This window comes from Hyperolius riggenbachi, chromosome 6 (genome assembly GCF_040937935.1).
Source record: "Hyperolius riggenbachi isolate aHypRig1 chromosome 6, aHypRig1.pri, whole genome shotgun sequence".
NCBI classification, from domain to species: Eukaryota; Metazoa; Chordata; class Amphibia; order Anura; family Hyperoliidae; genus Hyperolius; species Hyperolius riggenbachi.
In genome coordinates, this window is record NC_090651.1 from 347,589,926 (window position 1) to 347,605,907 (window position 15,982).

Genomic DNA, 15,982 nt, shown 5'->3' on the forward strand with positions numbered 1-15,982 from the left:
CAGATGAACTTTTACTCATTACTTAATTGTGTTCCTTACATATAGTTTATAAGGCATACCTTTTTTTAATACCCTAATTCCCTATAAACTAAACAAGCCTCGTTCACAGCTCCTCCAGCACCCTGGCACTCTGAGACCCATGTAGCAAGGGCCTATGGGAGCTCAGCCTGGGCAGAAGGAGGTGTTACTAGCCAGAGATTTCAGAGGCAGAGGGGAGTGAAGTTTTCACAGGCTGAGGGGTGGAGATGCAGAGCAGCTTGACTGTGTGTAATGATTACAAACAGAACATATCCTGCTGTCATTGTATCACAGGAAGAAATAATCAAATACTGTTGAAGCTGTTTGCAGCTAGATATGCTGTGTCTAAACTTTAGATAAGATACTGTATATAGACAAGTTACTTGTTATACTGTAGTTAGTTTTTCATCTCGGATCCGCTTTAAACCCCGTGAAAGTTTTTTCTGTTTTTTTTTTAACATGGGAAGATCTGAATGTTGCCCCAAAAAATGTTCAGGCAAAGGCAAAATGTGTAAGATGCTTTGGGAAGCCTCTGGCTTGACCACTTTCAAAAAATGCCAGCATGGTTGGTGGAAAGCTTAAAAACGCGCCTGGGGTTAGGAGGAAGGAAGAATGATGGTAGGAGTTGAAATTTACATACGGTGCTAAAGAGCTTCCAGTGTGTTGTGAAATATTTTATGAAAAGAAATTCTGTGGTGCCATAGCTTGCAACCTCCTTATGGGAATGGATGGGACATCCCAGGGTATTCCGGAGAGAGTAGCAGTAGACATGTAAGTGTCTGGGATACTTTTGGGGCCTACAAGCTTTGTCAGCTATTGCAGAACAGCAGCAGATACACAGGAGGAAACACAAAACTGCCATCCAGTGGCATAGTTAGGGTGGAGCAGGCCCTGAAACTTCAGGGCCCATAGGTGTAGAGGTGGGGCAACTACTAACCTTCCCTTTCTCTGATACTCCAGATCAGGTGCTCTTGTAACTTACCTGATGGCCACACTTGTTTTTTGTGCCTTGTAAGATGGCCCCTCAGGCTATGAGGGTCACCAGAAGAGGCAAAGGAAAGGTTGTGAACATTAAGTTACCCCATCAAAGTTCTTTCTGGAGGGGCCTCAGAATTTGTAGTTACACCCCGGCCATCACCACCAAGAATGAGACATTTTTGAGGGCTTCACAGTTGGTTCTTCTACTTCTGTCAGTGTTATGGTGGCCACTAATGATCCAACCTTTTTTATCCAATCTTACCATTTCTATGTAATGTAAGGGAACTGCCTAAATTATCCATTCAGTATATTCACTCAATTTACCCTTCTACTACATACAGTAGATTTGGTAAGGGTGGATGAAAAAGATTGGATCACTAGTGGCCACCTTTAACCTATTTTGGTTCCTGGACGTAGAAACTACGTCCAGGAACCATGTGCGCTACCGCACGCTCCCGCGGCCGATCGCGCGCGTGCACGCGCACTCCCGGCCGCGGATTCGGTAGCCAGGGAATCAATGTATCGGGCTAGGGTGCCCGATCACTGATTCCTCTCCCCCGCTGAAAAAGCGACAGCTTCTCTCGGAAGCTGCTCCTTTTCTGGCCGTTCCCTCCCCGATGCGTCACTCTAAGCGTATGTTACGCTTAGAGTGACATCATGTAAACGAACTCAAACCCAAAAAGTAATACTACAACTGAAAATAAAAATAAATTAAAATGAAAACACATTTACATTATAAATCTATTGTTTACCTCCCACCCTCCCAAAACTACCCAAATAAAATGTTTACTATAAAAAAAAAAACCATTACAATAAAAAAAACAAAAACATGTAAATATTTACCTAAGGGTCTAAACTTTTTAAATATCAATGTAAAGATGAAATATTTCTATATTTTTTTTATTTTAAACTTGTTAATAGTGATAGATGCAAAATGGAAAAAATGCACCTTTATTTCCAAATAAAATATTGTCGCCATACATTGTGATAGGGACATAATTTTAACGGTGTAATAACCGGGACATATGGGCAAATACAATACGTGAGTTTTAATTATGGAGGCATGTATTATTTTAAAACTATAATGGCTGAAAACTGAGAAATAATGAATTTTTCCTTTCTTTTCTTATTCTTCCTGTTAAAATGCGTTTACAGTAAAGTGGCTCTTAGCAAAATGTACCCCCCAAAGAAAGCCTTATGCTGGGAATACACGTTTCGTTTTTGCCTTCGTTTTAGCCTTCGTTTCGATTGTGCCTTTTGTCCTTTTCGTTCCCGAAATAATCGAACGTACGGTTAATATCACCACCCACGGTTTCGTTTTTTTTTTTCGATTCTGATGGTTTCGTTTTTCCAATGATCGAAGGCTGCAAAGAAACGAAACGAAAATCCCTTTTTACAGGGACGGACTAACATAAACGAATATATAATCGATCTGAACAGCCATCAAGCCTACCAATGGCTCGATTAGATGGATAAAGAGAGATAATATCAAACATGTTCGATCACTAGTCGTTCGTTTTTGGGGTCTATTAATCGAAACTATAATGAGATTATGACTATTTTCACATACGTTTTCAACACTCGATTCGTTTACTGAACGAATCGAAGGCTAAAACGAAGGCAAAAACGAAACGTGTATTCCCAGCATAATTGGTGGCGGAAAAAACAAGATATAGATCAGTTCATTGTGATAAGTAGTGATAAAGTTATAGGCTAATGAATGGGAGGTGAACATTTCTCACGTGAAAACCACGGAACCTGAATGGGTTAAGCATGGTGGAGCATCAGCAGCAGAAACTGAGCTTCCGATTATTGCTGTACCCGTCCCACCATAAAATCACTTCTTAGGGTGCAACTGGGCACACATGCAGGGGCGTAACTAGAAATTACTGGGCCCCCCTGCGGAACTTTGGATGCCCCTACCACCGAAACAGATGTAGTAATTAGAACAATTGTGTAGAGAATACAAAGCTTTTTTCTTTCCGTGCCCAAACTCCTCAAACATCACTACAGGACACAGCACTTGGGGAGGGGTAGAGAGGTTTCTGGGTAGAACCGCACTGTACACAAGAGCCTGCTGAACACTGAATAGGGACTGTCTACAAAACTTTGTATGATTCCTTATCAGTAGCTGAGCAGATGCAGTCATTAGAACAATTGTGCAGAGAGCAGAAAGTTTTTTTCTCTCCTTGCCCTTAGTTGTCAGTCTCTCAGGACAGGGCCTCCTTTGGCTTATGGGCCCCCCTGAGGCTGCATCTCTTGCAGGGTCTATTACGCTCCTGCACACACGTTTCCACCAATATTTTATGAACCAGTTAAAATTCTGAGGCCTTACTCACAATTTTGAATCAAGGAACGATTCATACTTCCATCCTGGTGACCACGTATAATCCATCCCTCTATATAATATTGCAGACACTCAAGTCCCCGAGGAGGCATCGCTAATCAATGATTTATCAGCCTCACTATGCCTCACACACTACATCTCCTCTCACTTCCCATCATCACCTCTTCATACCTGCCCAGACACTGATCATCTTCCTCCAGCCCTTAAAGGAAACCAGAGACAACACATACAAACTGGGGCTTCCTCCAGCCCCACGCGCACGGATCGCTCCCACGCTGCCGTCCTCCGCAGCCTACAGCTCCAGTACCGGGTCTCGTACCTTCCTCCAATCGCGGCCAGTCTGCGCAAAAGGAAGCGCGCTCTTTATTTATCTCTACAGCGGCCGCTGGAGAGATACAAAAATATTGCATTTCCTCTTGCGCAGATTGGCTGCGACTGGCCTCACTAACGGAACCCCATACCGGAGCTTCAGGCAGCGGAGGTTGGCGGCGTGTATCGATCTGTGCACATGGGGCTGGAGGAAGCCCCAGGTGTATATAAAACGATAAGTATGCGTCGTCTCTGGTACACTTTAAGAATGGCTGCTGGCCAGAGCAGGATCATGCACAAGTCAACCTAGACAGGTGCCTGGGACCTAGTGGGCGACAAGGGGCCTGACTGACACCTTTTTTGACTCCTCTCCTACCTCAGCTTACCGGAAAGAATATAATGGGGAGCCAAACCAACTACCTTGCCTTTGGCCCCACTTCGTCTTATTTCTTACTTTGCTGCTGGAGCCCTTTTATAGACCACAAGTGGTTAAAGTCCAGAAAGGTGCACTGGGCTCTGCATCCCATGAGTCACCTCCCTCACGAGTCACCTCCCCATGAGTCACCTCTCCCCCATGTGTCTCCTCCCCCACGAGTCACCTCCCCCACGTGTCTCCTTCCTCACGAGTCACCTCCCCATGTGTCTCCTCCCCCACGAGTCACCTCCCCCACATGTCTCCTCCCCCACGAGTCACCTCCCTCACGTGTCTCCTCCCTCACGAGTCATCACCTCCCCCACGTGTCTCCTCCCCCACGAGTCACCTCCCCCACGAGTCACCTCCCCACGTGTCTCCTCCCTCACGAGTCACCTCCCCCACATGTCTCCTCCCCCACGAGTCACCTCCCTCACGTGTCTCCTCCCTCACGAGTCATCACCTCCCACACGTGTCTCCTCCCCCACGAGTCACCTCCCCCACATGTCTCCTCCCCCATGAGTCACCTCCCCACGTGTCTCCTCCCTCATGAGTCACCTCCCCCACATGTCTCCTCCCCCACGAGTCACCTCCCTCACGTGTCTCCTCCCTCACGAGTCATCACCTCCCACACGTGTCTCCTCCCCCACGAGTCACCTCTCCCCTGGTGTCCTCTCACCCCAAGTCTCTCCTCATGTATCTCCTCTCCAGGGTTCATATGCAGTTAAGTTTTTGTCCTGAGTTTTCTACCAGTAGATAATTTTTCATCTTCTATTTAAAATACCTTTTCAGCACTTATAAATAAGCAAATAAAAAAGTATACAAAAAAAAAAAAGGGTGAAAATGTACTATAAAAAAATGTCTGAGTATTTTCTTGCTTGCTGGTGGTTTAAAAGCCATTTTATTGATAAGGTGTGAAAGTATTACCCAGGAGAAAAGTGAATTACATATGGGCCACATGTCTTCATAATTCTCTTTTGTTTCATGCTGACTGCAGAACATAAATGGCAGCTTTGGCACCAACAACTTTAAAATGTGTGTGGGGTGATCGCTTTTTTTCACCAGCCTAACGCTACACATTGGGCCTGATTCACAAAGCGGTGCTAACAGTTAGCACTGTGGTGAAAAGTCCTTTATCACGCCTAAACTCTGTTTAGGCATGATAAGTTTAGGTGTGATAAGTTTAGGTGTGATAAGTTTTTTTAGGTGTGATAAGTTTAAGCACCAACTGGGCTAGCACCGCAGTGCACAGCTGATCAAAAGTTTTGCGCTAGCAAAGTCTGGTGCACTTCGCATAGAGTTTAATGGCGCTGCTTTGCGTGCGGGACTTTGCATGCGATCTAAACTTATCTAAACTTATCATGCCTAAACTTATCATGCCTAAACTTATCATGCCTAAACTGAGTTTAGGCATGATAAAAATGGTTATCACGCCTAAAGTCTTTAACTGGGTTATCACCGCTTTGTGAATCGAGCCCATTGTACATACTGTATGTTATTACTGTAGTATTCTGCTGCTGCTGCTCTTTTTCTGCTCTCTCTTTTTATGTTCTTTCTTTCCCTGCTCTCTCTTTTCCTGCTATTTCCTGCCCTCTCTTTCTCTACTGTTTCCTGTTCTCTTTTTCCCCTCTCTATCCCTGCTCTTTCTTTTCTTGCTCTCTCTTTCTCGCTCTCTCTCTCTTTTCTTGCTCTCTCTCTTTATGTTCTTTCTTTCCCTGTTCTCTATTTTCCTGCACTCTTTTTCTGCTTTTTCCTTTTCTCTCTTTTCCTGCTTGCTTTTTTTTCTGAAATTTCTTGCTCTCTCTTTCCCTGCTTGTTCTTTTCTGTTCTCTCTTTTCCTCCTATTTCCTGTTCTCTTTTCCTTCTCTCTCTTTTCCTGCTCACTCTTTTCCTGCTCTCTTTTCTTGTTCTTTCTCCATTTCTGCTCTCTTTTGCTCTCTTTTCCTGCTCTCTCTTTTCTATGTACTGCTCTCTCTTTTCCTGCTTTCTATTTTCCTGCTCTCTCTTGTACTGCTCACTCTTTCTCCGCTCTTGTTTTTCCTGCTCTCTCTTTTCTTGTTCTTTCTCCTTTTTTGCCCTCTCTCTTTCCCCGCTATTTCCTGCTCTCTTTTCCTGCTTTCTTGTTTCCTGCTCTCTCTCTCTATCCCCACTATTTCCTGCTCTCTCTTGTACTGCTCACTCTTTCTCCGCTCTCGTTTTTCCTGCTCTCTCTTTTTCTTGTTCTTTCTCCTTTTTTGCTCTCTCGCTTTCCCTGCTATTTCCTACTCTCTTTTCCTGCTTTCTTGTTTCCTGCTCTCGCTCTCTCTTTCCCTGCTATTTCCTGCTCTCTCTCTCTTTTCCTGCTTTCTTATTTCCTGCTCTCTCTCTCTTTCCCTGCTATTTCCTGCTCTCTCTTTTCCTCTCACTCTTTCCTGAGTTCGGCCATTTTCTTGTCTCTCCTCTTTGTTCTCAGATGAAGATTATTGGGAAGAAATAAAACTTCTCAGACACATTACACTCAGCTTGCGCTTCCAGCTGTGTAAATGCTGATAGATTCGGCTGACGGTCATCCGAGCAACTCTGTTGTCTTGTTGCTGGATAATCTTTGTGGATAAGCTGGTGAATTGCGGCCTCGGAGGGCTTCTTTAGCGTATGATGTGTTTGCTGTTGGTTGTGTAATGGCCACCGAGCGGAAAGGTGTCCTCTTCTTCAAACAGGGAAATGATGTTTGCAGAGACACTGTGGCCACGCCGCTCCTCTCCAGCACCCGCCTCAAGGTTATGGAACGCCGGCCTTATCTTCATGCTGATTAATTAGATTCTAATTATTGGGAAATATTTACACAGGACATAAAAGCAGATCTGTGGCCGTCTGAACAATCCAATGCTGCCCGCTATCCTTCCACTTAATCATCCTGTAGATGCAAAAAATGTACAGAGAGCAGCGCTGTGTGTAAACTGGAGGCGCAAGACACATAGACCACCTAACAGGCCCCCCATCCCATCTGTACTCAGAACAGGTCACCTTGGTACTTACCTGACCCATTTAACAAGTGCAGCCATCATGTCCCCAATAGGAGTCAATGACATGGCTATGTACTCTATAAAGTGCTGCAGAAGATGCCAGTACTATATAAACACAATATAATAATAATAATAATAATAATAATATGGTAGGACGTTAAACTATGACTATGGTAGGATTAGACTGTGAGCTCCTCTGAGGACAGTCAGTGACATGACTATATACTCTGTAACGTGCTGCAGAAGATGTAAGAGCTATATAAATACATAATAATACGGTGGGACATTAGACTATGACTGTGGTAGGATTAGACTGTGAGCTTCTCTGAGGACAGTCAGTGACATGACTATGTACTCTGTAAAATGTTGCATAAGATGTCAGAGCTATATAAATACATAATAATAATAATAGGTTAGGACATTAGACTATGACTATGGTAGGATTAGATTGTGATCTCCTCTGAGGACAGTCAGTGACATGACTAAGTACTCTGTAAACTAGTGCTGCAAAATAGGTCAGCACTATATAAATAAATAATAATAATGTGGTAGGACATTCGCCTATTTCTATAGTAGGATTATATTGTGAGCTCCTTTAAGGACAGTCAGTGACATGACTATGTACTCTGTAAAGTGCTGCAGAAGATGTCCGCTATAAAAATATACAAAAATCATAATAGGGTAGCACATTAGGCTGTGACTATGGTAGGATTAGATTGTGAGCTCCTCTGAGGACAGGAAGTGACGTGACTATGTACTCTGTAAAGTGCTGCAGAAGATGTCAGCTATAAAAATACACAAAAATCATAATAGGGTAGCACATTAGGCTGTGACTATGGTAGGATTAGATTGTGAGCTCTTCTGTGGACAGGAAGTGACGTGACTATGTACTCTGTAAAGTGCTGCAGAAGATGTCAGCTATAAAAAATACACAAAAATCATAATAGGGTAGCACATTAGGCTGTGACTATGGTAGGATTAGATTGTGAGCTCCTCTGAGGACAGAAAGTGACGTGACTATGTACTCTGTAATGTGCTGCTGAAGAGGTCAGTGCTATATAAATGCATGGCTGGATAGTATACTGGTGAAGTGCACCACCTCTGACATAGGTGATCATTGTTGAAATCTTAGCCCTTCTTTCAATAAGCCAGTACCTAGTTCTTGGGTAACACCGCTGCCTGCTGAACGTGCCCTAATGGCTGCAGCTCTAAAGCGCTTTTAGTCCGAAAGGAATTTGGCAGTCTCACAAATTTTCACCTAAACACTTTCACAAATTACATTGAAGTTAACAGTGCAGAATTTAGCAGTTAATGGCAAAGTCCCCTTACATGCTCTAATCAATAAATATGTGAGATGTGTTAAAGGGGAACTAAACTCAGACCTTCCTCTCTGCTCTAAAAGATTAGCCACAGCATGATAACCTGTATGGGAAAAAAATGTTTTCACTACAATTTATGGAAATCCTAAAAAAAATGTTTTTATAATAGTAAGCAAAGCGCTCAACAGTCACTTACAACCCATCAGACGAAGTCCTTTCTAATATAGTGTGAAGATCAGATCAAATATAAGCAGTTCCTTTTCTTCACATAAGACCATCTTCTCAGCAATCATTTTTAGAGTTAAGCATAGTGAAGCATAATATCTCCAGAAGGATAAAACAAATTACGCTCACTAAATCCACTGGCTGACCAAATTTTGTGGAAATTGTGCTTCACTGTGCTTCACTCTGAGAATATGTGAAGAAAAGGAACAGTTTATAATGCTATGTTAGGAAGGACTTCGTCTGATGGGTTGTAAGTGACTGTTGAGCGCTTTGCTTACTATTATTAAAAAAAAAATTCTCAGGGGCACACTACCCTATCGGCTTAGGGAACCAGTCTTTATCTGTCTATCCATTTACAGATTGATTGTTAAATAGAGTAGCGCACTTATTGGTTATTTATATAATCCTAAAAAAAAGTACTTGTTTTCACTTTTTCAGAAGACACATGAAAGGGTTAAGCCTCGGTGTTTGCTGTATGAGAGGTGCCTCTGCCGAGCTCTCCAGCAGTCTATTCACAGCTGCTGATAAGAGCTAATTAGAAACATTTATCAGCCTAAACAAACACAGAACACAGTGAAGTTAATTTCATAAGCAACTAGGGACCCGATGGCGTAAACTGCACAAAAATGCCATGCATGGGGAATGCACAGCAATGTTACTGTTACTACCCATTTATTCCCTGTAGTAAGGAGAGCAGTGGGAACCAGGGAGAAAGTCACTTTTAAAAATGTGATAGGAAAAATGGTTTTCAAATGACAGATAAATGTATCTACCGATCAGCATGGCCGGATTTCTGGAAAGGCCGCTAAGGCCCAGGCCTTGGGCGGCTGCAGGCCTAGGGGCCACCTGGTCATGACAAAGAGGTTGATACATATAGAAGAGGCAGCAAAACATGAAAAAGGGAACCTTATGTCCAAGGAGGCTGTTCGTGAAAGAGAAGCGCTGCAGCCCATGGATGGTACATATGGAAAAGAGGGCTACACATAAAATGGAAGGGGCGCTGCTGTGAGTGACAACACACAGAAAAAGTATAAATCTGGCCTTGCCCATCAATAATGTACAATGTACATTTATCCCCTAAAACGGCTGTGGGTTTGGGGGTTTCCTGTGGGTCGGTATGCAGTTACTGTGTACTGATACACAGGCAATCCCAATGCAAGAAGTAAAGGTTTGCCCAGGGATCGCTGTACAGCTGCAATACTGCTCCATAAGGATCCCTGGCAAATATACCTATTATCTACACACAAAAAATAAAATTACATTGGTTCCCCTCCAAGGTCTCTGTAACCCCCTTGTCACCCATGCTGGCTGGCATAGCCAGATTTCCAGAGCACAGACCGCGTGGGGCTCCGCACCCTGAGCTATACCAGCCCGCATGGTCCATGATGTAGGAGAGAGGGGCAGCATAGCTTCACTTGTGCCTCTCACCTCTTTCAGTTTCTTCTGTCATTTTGATAGAGATGGAGAGAAGTTTATTTTAATATCTTGAATGGCCGTCTAGCTTTAAGTCTAGCTTTAATGAGCTCATTAACTTTTGCTTTAATTACTTTGGCTTAATTGTAATGACTGCACTGTGGGAAGGTGTTTGCAGTAAAGTTCTGCAGATAATAGTGTGGCGGCGACAGTGCCACATTACAGGTGTATTATCTGCCGTGTCCCTCCGGATGTCCTTCCAGATGTCTGCTCTGGCTGGACTCTTGTGGGCATCTCTGACATTTCCAGGATGTGTCGCTGCAAATCAATGAGAAGAAACTTCCAGCCACCAGTGTTCTGCACGTGTCATTGCATGAAGCTTGTGTGTGTGGTCATTGCTGGGCTGACAATCACTTGCCGGCTAGTCCCTTATTACTGGTCACTTGTCAACGGTCACGTAACTTGTTGCCAGTCACTTGTCACCTGTTGGGGATGCTGATTCTGAAGTAGCAAGGCTGCAGCTGGCTATGTCCTCTAGCAACAAGGGGGGGAGGCAAACAGGAGTCCAACTAAGGCCAGGCGAGTGGGTGTGGCTGTGGCTGTGGAAGACCCAGCTGATGCACATTGGTACCAATGACAAAGTTAGTGAAAGCAGGAAGGTCTTAAAGGGAACTAGAAGGTAAACTCGAGCCAAGTGAGTTTTTCAGAAATACAGCCAGTGCCATGTGCTTCACCAGAAAGGCAGTAGGAGCTTAAAGGGAACCTGAAGTGAGTAAAATTATTAAAAATAAACACAGGACGTAGCTGCAAATAAATATTACATACTAACCTCACCATCTGTTCCTCTCTGAAGCTCGCCATTTTCTTTTTACAGTGATCCCTTTCAGTTCTGACAGTATGTCAGAAATGAAATATACCAGTTGCTGTCAGTTATATATCAGCAGCTGTCAGTTACAACTGAATGTGCAAGGTAATGTCTATGTTTCCCTATGGCTCAAGTAGGTGATATTACAGTTTAACAGTGTGCTGACCAGGAAGTGGTTATGGGGTAATGGCCATTTTTAAAATGGAGGACGGAGAATTCCATTGATCACAGTGGAAAAATAGGACGTAGGAGAGGAGAAATAGATTGAGGAGTAGGTAGACTACACAGGAGGTAAGTATGGCCCGTGTATAGTTATTTTGACTTTTTGTTTTCAGTTCAGGTTATTTTTAAGGTGGTAAATACGTGGCTGAGAAGTTGGTGCAGGGAGGAAGGGTTCAGATTCCTGGAGAAGTGGGCAGACTTCGCAATCATCTAGAGACTCTACAGTAGGAACGGTCTCCACCAAAATGCGAAGGACACAGCTGTGCTCGGGGAGAAGATGGTTAGAAGGCTGGAGGAGACTTTCAACTGGGGGGAGGGGGGAACTAGAGAGTATCAGGAAACTAGCCAGATTATTAAGAAATTGGAAACCTGGGATTATAAAGGCTGGAGAGTAGGATATGGGGAGCCCAAAGAGGTGACTAGATATAAACAGTTGATTGAACCTTTTTCTGCTTCAATATGTGCTACTGAAAAGCAAAGTGTGGTGATAGTAACATTAAAAGTATGCTAACCAATGCTAGAAGCATTTCCAATAAATGGATGAAATATTACTAACCAGCGCTAGAAGTATTTCCAATAAATAGATGAACTTAAGTTGCTGATGAGAGATAAAGACTGTGATATTGTAGGCATAACAGAGATGTGGATGGATGCTAGCTATGGTTGGATGATGAATTTGGAGGGTTACGGTTTCTTTAGAAAAGACAGATCAAGTAAAAAAGGAGGGGTGCCGGGTCTGTATATTTGGTAATGCCTCCTTGTCTCCAGTTATGAAGTAAGGCGGGGCAGGGCTGAGGACTGTAACGGTATAGAATGTCGATGGGAAAGTATCCATGCTGGAAGCAAGACTTGCCAATTGCTTCTTAGTGTTATACACCTCTAGAAATGACGGAGCAGAAATACAATTACTGCAGCAGATCAGATTTAACAGCCAACACAAGAGCAACAGCGTGTTACTGAGAGCACCGCACTTAACGCATGGTGCTTGGGTTAATGGAAGTCTTTGGGTGACACACTATGTGAACGGAGGAGCGGGTTGTGTTGCGGCAAGCATGCGCGGACCGGTGGGAATCCAAGCAGGAAGTACATCGCTGAGTTGGGGCTGGCGCTATGCATATAACCCTCTCTGCGCACTGTGCCACAGGTTTATATGTTTGTCATTTTTGCGTTGTGATGCAGGGCCGCCACCAGAAATTTTGGAGCCCCTCAAACATCATTTGGCCTGGGCTCCCCCTCCCTGGGACCACCCACTGGTTGCTGTGCCCACCCACTAGCCACCCCACCCCTGTGTCTGTGCGTGAAGTGTGCTGCGGCGAGAAATGTGCATGGCTTCGACACTGAAGAAAGTGGCATGCGCAGCGTGATGTGGCAAATAGTGGGCGTGACCATGGCATGTTGTGAGTGGAGCCAAATACTAGCAAAATACAGGTAGTCACCGGTTAACAAATGAGATAGGGACTTGTAGGTCCGTTTTAATCCTTTATCCATTCTCCTTTGTCCCCCTCTTTTCTTCCTGTGCCTCTTCTGAACCCATCTGTCTCACTTTAGTTTGTGCCTCTTTTGTGTCCCTCTCTGTGACCTCATGTTCCCGTTTCATCTCATTTATCCCTGTGCCTCTTTTGTCCGCCTCTGTTCCCCCTGTGCCACTTTTATCCCCCAGCTTGTCCCCCTGCCCTAGCCAGGTATAGGTGCCCCCCCAGTATAGGTATCCAGGCATAGGTGCCCCCCCAGTATAGGTAGCCAGGTATAGGTTCCCCAGTATAAGTAGCCAGCTATAGGTGGTGCCACAGTATAGGTAGCCTGGTGTAGATACCCCCAGTATAGATAGCCTGGTATAACTGATGCCCTAGTATAGGCCAGCAAGATACAGGTGCCCCAGTATAGATATTCAACTATAGGTGGTGCCCTGGTATAGGTAGTCTGGTATAGTTGCCCCCAGTATAGGTAGCCTGGTATGGTTGGTGCACCAGTATAGGTTAGCCAGGTACAGGTGCCCCAGTATAGGTAGCAAGCTATAGGTGCTTCAGTATAGGTAGCCAAGTATAGGTGGTGCCCCAGTATAGGTAGCCAGGTATAGGTGGTGGCCCAGTATAGGTAGCCTGTAGCCAGATATAGATGGTGCATAGTAAATACGAAGGAGGCACTCAATTGGCTTTCAAACTTGCATTTTATCAAATCCCAGTAATACACAACATCATCTGTGCAGAGGAGATATAGGTGGTGCCCCAGTATAGAATGTCCGCTGTAGCGGGCTCACTCATCTGCTCCCCACGTTCAAGCGATGATGTCACTCTTCTCTCAGTGCTGGAACACGGTATGCTAGTTAGTGAGCCACAGGCCCGCAGCCAGCACATGCGGCGCTTCCATCGCTTTGGGGGGGCCCAGGGCTCCCAGAAGCACTGGGCCCCTCACTGCACTGTCAGTTGTCCCCCCCTGATGGCTGCGCTGTTGTGATGGGATGCAGCAGGAGCATCGCTTACCCACCACAACGCAAAAAATAGATATATTACCTAAACAAAGACGTGTAATGATGATCATAAACATCTGGGCAGCACAGTGGCGTAGTGGCTTTCGCCTTGCAGCACTGGGTCCTGCTAGCTCAATTTCATCGGAGGCAGCTACAAGATGATTTAGCAGATCCCAGATCTGCAACCCAGGTAAAATTCTCCCCCTTCTAAGTGAATACTCTCTCTCCAGCTAAGAGACACAGAACCACAACACTCAAGTTTATGGAACAGCATCTCTGTCTAGCTAAGAGGTACAGAAACCACACAACACTCAAATTGGTGGAAATGCATCTCATAAAGTTTATATTGCATGTGGTATTTGTGATACAGGTACACACAGTCCATTTCTTACAATCCCCCACTTGAAGGTGATCGAAAGTTATGCGAGAACCTTCACCAAAATGTAACAGTCCGTAGATCCACAAAAGGGATTAATTTGGATTCCAATGACCATAAAAAGAGTCCATGAAAGTTCAAAGTAAAACAGTCCATAAAGTCCTTTGTTCAAATGTTTTTCCAGGCTGCAGATTTTAAAGTTCATCCAGTGTGGATGCATTCAGTAGATCAATTATTAGTTCCACCTACAGTTGAGCAAAATAACAGAACACAAAGCAACACAATTCACAGACTCACAAGTCTTATTATTTAGCTTAGGCAGTTTTGATAAGGCTTCTGATTGAAAATGACTATGATATACAAAGACACTGCATGGGACCCATAACATTTTCCAAGTTTACCCTTTTGCAGACTAGCACACACTCCATCCACTACTACTCCATGTTCAGGTCATGCCTAGAATGCAAACATCTGCCATTACCTGCCCAGCTCACAGTCTCAGCTCTCTGATCACTCACCACTCTGGGTGGTCACACTCCAGCTCTGTGTGGCTTCCATTGCCGAGTCCCTATCCTAGCTTTCACTGGTTCACAGTGTTTTTTTTCGGTTGCTGAGCTTTGAACTTAGACATCCATGGCAAGTTACACCTGCCTCTCCACTTACTCAGCCCGCACTGACAGTACCACGTCATACTCTGGCAGCACTCAAGCATGCCACTTACCAAGCCAGGATGGACTCATGAGGCTCCCACACTCAGTTTGTGAGGCACACGGCGCCTCACATGTCACAGATGCTGGGAAATTAGCCAAAGAGCTCCACACTCTGTGATTCTGAAACAGACAGGTTAGCAGACAAAGCACAGCAATGGAACCTCATTATGATTTCATAGCTTCAAAAGCATATGCGTGAACTATATTACCCACTAAGTACAATAGTACTGCAAACTGATTTCAATCACTAGGGTCACCCATGTCCTTGTACATCAGCATCATCTCCAATTGTAATTCTGTAAACTTGCAACACATAGAAAACATTATAAAAACATAACAGACTCTGATATCTGGACCGTAATGCTTTTACAACACTCTGGAAAACGATCTCTGTACACAACAATAGGCAGAGTCTACACTGAAACCATGTGGCTGCTACACCACATGCTGCTTGCTCACTTTTTCCCAAAATCTGTCTGCAGTATAACATCAATATCGGACCTTAAACACAAATCCAACATGCAATACACAATGTTTAGAGAGACTATTCACTATTTCACACAGTACTGCTTTCTTAATTGGGGCATCAGACTCTCTATTATCTTTAGAAATATCAGATTCCTGGAAAGCTTTCTTTGGGCATCAGACCCATCTATTTTCTTTAGGAACATCAGATTCCTGGGAGAGGCGCTACAGAAGCGATTTCCTTCCGGGTTCTATTAATCCACTCTGACAGTACAGGGTGGTAATAAAAATAATTAATCACCCGATACTGTATATGGCGGATCCAACTTCTTGACACCAAACTGCTAGCTCAATTTCATCGGAGGCAGCTACAAGATGATTTAGCAGATCCCAGATCTGCAACCCAGGTAAAATTCCCCCCCCCTTCTAAGTGAATACTTTCTCTCCAGCTAAGAGACACAGAACCACAACACTCAAGTTTATGGAACAGCATCTCTGTCTAGCTAAGAGGTACAGAAACCACACAACACTCAAATTGGTGGAAATGCATCTCATAAAGTTTATATTGCATGTGGTATTTGTGATACAGGTACAAATATTGATGAATTCCAGAAAGCAACATGTACAGTAAAATCCAACCATATAAACACATAAAGCTTAGAAACCAATGCCCACAATGTATACATTAATATGTAACCTGAATGCAGCTTCCCAATATGTCCTACAAATACAACCCATATTACCCGGAACCATTACATGATCTTATCTTACCCATTCAAGAGAAACAGCTCTAACAGCAGACCACAGAAGACAAAGAGTAGAAGCAGCATGCTGAAAGACCATATACTCATTGA

General features: G+C 44.1%; 1 protein-coding gene across 4 annotated transcripts in view; it reads left to right on the forward strand.

Moving 5' to 3' along the window:
* EPHA8 (EPH receptor A8) overlaps positions 1-15,982 on the forward strand; it is a 156,480-nt gene that overhangs the window by 105,824 nt on the left and 34,674 nt on the right. The gene's annotated exons all lie outside the window — the stretch shown is intronic.